Below are 6,900 nucleotides of genomic sequence, written 5' to 3' on the forward strand. Positions count from 1 at the left end.
ATGTAAATGACATTGGGTGATATTTCTGTGTCTCCCCTTCCATACCATTAATAATTCCCAACCTTATAAAACATGTGCAATGCCTACTAACCGAAATGTCAAAATTGACATGCTGAGATTATAGTTACTCTAAGAGCAGAGCCACATACCTCAAAAAGAGCAATTTGTATTCGGGTTTGGTTGCAGACCTAGAGATCCTGCACAGTGTCTTGAGGTTATCAGAGGCGTGCGGAAGGATAATCTGTCTCTCAAGACATATTTTTACTCTGGTCAGACAGTTAATGAGAGAGGCTATTAAAGCTAATCTATGCTTGTTAGCATATGAAAAGGAGCTGCCTGAAAAGTGGGCTAAAAAAGAAGACATTAAAAGAGAGGAACCATTGAAAGAGAGGTGATGGTGCTTCCCACCCCCCACCCCCCCCACCCCCGCTTTGGATGGATGATGGACAGAGAATGTGAATTCATCAACTCATTATTGAGATGATGACTCAATAATGTGGGCAAATGACAGAGAGAGAAAGCTGTCTTCTGTAGCACACTGACATTCCTGGGGACTGCCTGACTCACAGGAGTACAACTGCTTTGTGAATTAATTAAGTACTCAGTCATTCATAGGACCAGAAGAGTATAATTTGTGATTTTAGAAAGTTTTTAATGCTAATTAAACAAAAGGTGGCCTCTTCACCTTCCCCCATAACAAAATCACTTCCTTAGGTCCTTATTACAAAGGGGTTAATGGAAAGCTTGGTTAAAACGGCTAAAATTTGGCAATTGAGTGGTAACAGGATAGTTAGCATGGCTTGCAGGGGCGGGGGGGGGGGGGAATTGGGGGGGCAAGGATGGGAAGCAAAATAGATTGAGCCAACAGGTGTTTTAGTCAGGCTAGGGTAAGCTCTGTTGGTTAACAAACTCCAAAATCTCACAGCAAATTTTTTTTTTTCTCCTACAAAAGTCTGTTTCAGGACTGAAAGCTTTTCCAGGGCATCTGGCCTCTGTGTAGCCACTTTGTGATCCTGAATCCTTGAATCTGATGGCTCTGCCATCTTAACATAAGGATTCCTCAGTCCTCAGGGCAGAAAAAGAGAAAGCAGAGAACTAGCCATTACTGAGTACCACACAGAACAACTTTGGAGAGACCAAGACGCCCTGGCCCCCAAGCCATCTAACTGGGAAGCTGTCCCGTCCCTGATTCAGCTCCATCACCACATAGGATCTTGCAGCCCTAACTCCTCCTGCAATGCTAAAAATTAGATCAGTCTATATGAAGATTTCATATGTGGCATTTGAATTTCAGTAGAAGGACAAAGACAGAGCCCAGTCATGAAGCCCAGTGTGAGGAAGGGGCAACTGATACTGGGAACCAGTGGAGGAGACAGGAATCACTAGACGGATCCCTAGAATGGATGAGATCCCTGAAGGACTCAGACTTCTGTTCATCTGGAGTGCTACCCGCAAGAGTGGCTGCCCGGACATCTGCTTCTTCCCCTCTAGCCAGGCCTCACAGCTAGCACCCTTAGTCCCTACATGATATTCAGCCACTTCAGGCTCCAGTGCAAACGTGGCCTCTCTGTGAAGGAGCGTGGAGACCCAAAATCCACAGTGCAGGGCTCAGCAGCTTGGCAAAGCCAACTTTGCAGCTCCCTTGTAAGTGCTTAGCACAGAGCTAGCACATACGGCTCCTGAGAGGTGAACCCCTCATTTTACATGAACGAACTCTTAATCCTCTTAACAACATAGGACCTGGTGTGACGAAAGAAACGGAAGAACAGCTTCAGGGCTAACAGCACATTTTGGCTTCTGTAGGAGGCTTGCTTGCTTGCTTGGGGCAGGAAGAACCGGGTTCCTGATTGGCTGATTCAAAATTAAACAGCTCCCTCCCGCCTTGGGGACTTCCCGCCCTGTGAAGGGTATAAAAGCCTCGCCCGGCTGTTAGTCGGGGTCTCACTCACTTCCCTCCGAGTGGGACTCTGTCCGGACAGTTTGTGTAAGCTTCTATACTTGTACTTGTATAAATCCTTTGCTAATCTTTCTGCTTGGTGTTGGTGATTCTCGGGTGTCCTTGGTTGGGACACGGGTCGCATTTACCGGGGAACTTGACTCCAGGCGTGTGGCTCCCGGACCACAACATTTGGGGGCTCGTCCGGGATCGGACAGTGGAGGTTAAAGATCTGAAACAGGGTCCCTCCTCCGAAGCCACCGCCTGCTCCTTCTTCGGGTAAGTTTGCGACCCTTGGCTTGCCGGCAAGAAACTAGGAGACTCCATTAAGGCTTGTCGGACGCGACGCTAACCCTGGAGTCAGGAGGAGTCCCGGGACGCCGCGATTCCTCCTTGGGAATTCAAAGTCGGTTTCGATATTCTTTGGTCCCGACTTTGAACTGGGATTGTGTCAAAACTTGCTCTCTCCTTCTGTCTTTTGTCACTCGTGTGTGTGCTCTTGCATTTGGACACTTTGGCTTTGTGCTTGTGCTAAAACTTTTAGCTCAACAGGAATTTAACAATGGGACAAGGTATGTCCCGGATGCAGACCCCCCTGAGCCTAGTTCTGGACCACTTCAGAGACTTCCGCCAGATCGCCAGGGGATTCGGGGCCTCTGTATCCCCGGAAACCCTCCGCACCTTTTGTGAATTGGAATGGCCAACATTTGAGGTGGGATGGCCATCCGAAGGTACGTTCTTTATTCCGGTTATAGATGCGGGGGAAGAGATTGTCTTTAAGGCACATGATGATCAGATTCTTTATATTGAGTGTTGGCGGGGTCTCGTGGAGACACCACCTGACTGGCTGAGGCCCTGGTTGCCCCCGCCGGGAGCTACCAACAGAAAGGAAATAAGATCTAAAGATAACATATGTGCCGCCAAGATGGCGGACGGGAAAAAACCTAATGTTAAAAGCTCTGAGTCCCCGCCCCCTCCTCTTGTAGGGGAGGGAGAGGAAGAAGAAGAAACCCCTCCTCCCGAGGCGTCTGCACCTCCCCCTTCCTATGTCCCTCCCGAGGCGAATACCGCCCCGATGACGACATCCTCCCAGGTCGGCCCAGGAGACCGCATACCCGGTCTAGAGATCACTTGACTGAACCGCGACCCACTGCTCTGCCTCTGCGGCAACAAGCACCTAGTCCAGGGGAGGCACAGCCTTTTCTTACTTATGCCCCATTTTCCACGACTGATTTATATTAATATTACTGTTAGAAACTATACTTGTAACTCATCAGCCGACCTGGGATGATTGTCAGCAATTGTTACAGGTTTTGTTTACCACGGAAGAAAGAAAAAAAAAGCATGTGGGGGGCCCGTAAACAGGTACTTGGTCCAGATGGACGGCCCATTGATAACCCCAACCTAATTGAAACCGTGCTCCCTAGTACCCGACCGGAATGGAATCCTAACACGGAGGAGGGACGAGGGGCTTTGGCCCGTTTTCGCCAGGCTCTGTTAACAGGACTTCGTGCGGCAGCACGAAGGCCAACTAATATGTCCAAGGTTACAGAGGTGACCCAGGGAGCCACAGAGTCTCCAGCCGCCTTCCTGGAAAGGCTGATGGAGACTTACAGGCTATGGACCCCCATAGACCCTGAGGCACAAAAAAAAACACAGGCAGGTGGGCAATTAACTTGGCCTTTGTGACACCGTCGGCCCCAGATATCCGAAGGAAATTACAAAAATTAGATGGTTTTGAAGGGAAAAACTTATAAACTGAGAAGAGACAGTTAAGGCAGGTATTAAAAGAAAAAGTATTCTCAGTCACTAGGCAATGTGTGACTTGTGCACAAGTAAACCAAGGGGCCAACTCACAACACCAGGGACTGCATCGGTATCGAGGCAACGAGGCAGGCCGCTTTCGGGAAATGGACTTTAGCCTGATAGGAATTTTAAAAGAGGCCTTCTCCCCTAAGCTAAGTATTAAACAAAGGGGAAACCTTTGAGATACAAGTGTGCTATCTGGTCTTCTAAGAAACCCTTATCTCTGCCATCCTTTTAAATGCAAATTTTAAAAAAAGAGGGTAAAGTAACTTAACACTTGACTTGTCAAGGATAAATAGAAATCCCAAGTGTCTTTTCTATAAGCACTAGTAAAAAGGATTTAGCCATCTAGATTCGTGACCTTGATTTGTTCCATCTGCCAGCAGCCCAATTTGAATCCAACCCCTTGTAACTGATAGATTTTATGTTGTACCTGACTCAGGACTGCAATTTTGGAATGGGAACAATGAGACCTCTGTGTTTGTATTTTCATACGTATCTATATGTGTGTTGTAGATGTATGGTATTGCCAAAAATTAATTCATAGAAGAGCTCTACTTAATTGGCTTTTAAAAAAATCAAACACTTACATAAATACTCAGAAGTAAAAAATAATCTGGCCAGAATGAATTTCGGGTTCATGTCATCTGAAAACTATTCAGTACTAAACTGATATCTGGTATTGAAGGTGGCTTAAACTTGTTGGTTTAATATAGACATGTCTTTAGAGTCATCAATGTTGAGTATAATACTTCTGTTGTGCCTAGGTTTACTAAAGGTCAAATAAAACCTTATTCCATCTGATATAAATCTGTCAACAAGAAAAGTAACTCAATGTAAAAAAAAAAAAAACTTAAAGGAAGGTAAGATGTATGTTTTCAGTAAAAGAAGGTGGGACGAATGAGAATAAAAAATACTGAAAACAGTAATACATGATCAGGATTTTCTAAGACTGGACTGAATTTAGTTGGGTAAATGGATTTTATTAGGAATGGGCTAGAACAAGACTGGATTTGGTTTCTTCCCCCAAAGTATTCTTAAAATGCTGCTTTTGACAACAGACTGTGAGTTTCTTTGCATTTAAGTGATCTGTATTTGCTTTTGAGATCTTTTCTAACTTTGGTTAAGGAATAAGTATTGTCTCACAGTGATCTTATTTGACCAACTGTTTTAAAACTTTTTGACAAACTTCCCAAATATCAAATTTTAATTGTTTCTTTTGATTTCCAGTTAACATCGTGATACTTTAGAGGTCCCCTGAGGTATCTTAAAGAAAAATATTTAACTACGATTACTTGGTACGTTAAACGTAGTCATTCATAATTCTGGTTATTGTAACCAAGTTTCTTTATTGATTCCAAGGATTTGGACCGGATACAAAAGAAAAAGGGGGGGTATTAGATAACGAGAAGGAAGGAAAGATATGGATTACAGGGGGCCACTGGGACTCAACGCTGTTTTTGGACCACAGACAGGAAGGTCGACTTGGGCAAACAGGCCCTCATGCATCAGACAAATTGCAGCCACTGCCCTGCTGGTAAAAGATGCTGACAAATTAACCATGGGACAACAATTAACCGTGTTTACTCTGCATGCTGTTAAGACCCTTCTAAACTCCCCTCCTGAACGATGGCTCTCAAACGCACGAATAGTACAATACCAGGCATTGCTCCTAGATGAGCCAAGGATTAAATTAGAAGTTACTAACAGCCTAAACCCAGCCACCCTTCTGCCCACTGATGTTACCAAGAACGCAATACCAGAACTTCATGATTGCCTGACGGCTCTGCAAACCTATACCACTCTTCGGCCGGATCTAACTGACACCCCCCTGCAGAATCCCGAACTAACTCTCTATACAGATGGCAGCAGCCTTGTGGAAGAGGGGATTTGAAAAGCGGGAGCAACAGTTACGACGGAATCTGAGATTCTTTGGCAACAGTCCTTACCGGTCAGAACGTCAGCACAGCGAGCTGAGCTTATAGCGCTGGCTAAGGCCCTACACCTGGCAAAAGACAAATCTGCTAACATCTACACTGACAGACGCTATGCTTTTGCTACGGCCCATGTACACGGACAGATATATCAAGAAAGGGGCCTCCTAACGGCAGAAGGAAAGACTATCAAAAATAAACAAGAAGCTGAACCTCGGCACTGGAAACCTTTTGTACAAAAACTGAAAATAAAATTTCCGGAACCCACATTGCCACCTGGAGACTTAGTCTGGGTAAAGAAGCATAACCTCCAGACATCGGAGACTAGGTGGACTGGACCTCATCTGATTGTGTTGAGTACCCCGACTGCTGTTAAAGTCGACGGTGTCCGGACTTGGATTCATCATAGCAGAATAAAGAGAGACTACACCACAGAGGACGTGGACACTACAGACGGATTGACTGGGCAAACTTTAGCCCAAAACGAAACATACCTCCTGAATACGGAAGGCCAGGAATCAAGGATTTGATTAGTTCCTAGAAAAAAGGGGGGAATGTGACGAAAGAAATGGAAGAACAGCTTCAGGGCTAACAGCACATTTTGGCTTCTGTAGGAGGCTTGCTTGCTTGCTTGCTTGGGGCGGGAAGAACTGGGTTCCTGATTGGCTGATTCAAAATTAAACAGCTCCCTCCCGCCTTGGGGACTTCGTGTCCTGTGAAGGGTATAAAGGCCTCGCCCGGCTGTTAGTCGGGGTCTCACTCACTTCCCTCCGAGTGGGACCCTGTCCGGACAGTTTGTGTAAGCTTCTATACTTGTACTTGTATAAACCCTTTGCTAATCTTTCTGCTTGGTGTTGGTGATTCTCGGGTGTCCTTGGTTGGGACACGGGTCGCATTTACCGGGGAACTTGACTCCAGGCGTGTGGCTCCCGGACCGCAACACTGGAACCAGCAACCAAGCTCACTATACTACTGCTAAAAACGTCCAGCCTCTTCCAGGGTCTTAGATCATCAGATTGGTGTCTCACCTGCATCCCTGAGACCTTCCAGTGACGGCAGAGCTGCTCCTGAGCCCTAGTTTCCGTGACTGGGTACTTGTCTCTTGCTGAAAAGACTCCTTCATGTTGACCATTTGTTCAATTTCCATTTAAAAAAAAAACCCTTTCTGGGCTTCCCTGGTGGCGCAGTGGTTGGGAGTCCGCCTGCCGATGCAGGGGACACGGG

This window comes from Lipotes vexillifer, unplaced genomic scaffold, assembly GCF_000442215.2.
Source record: "Lipotes vexillifer unplaced genomic scaffold, Lipotes_vexillifer_v1.1 scaffold52, whole genome shotgun sequence".
Lineage (NCBI taxonomy): Eukaryota > Metazoa > Chordata > Mammalia > Artiodactyla > Lipotidae > Lipotes > Lipotes vexillifer.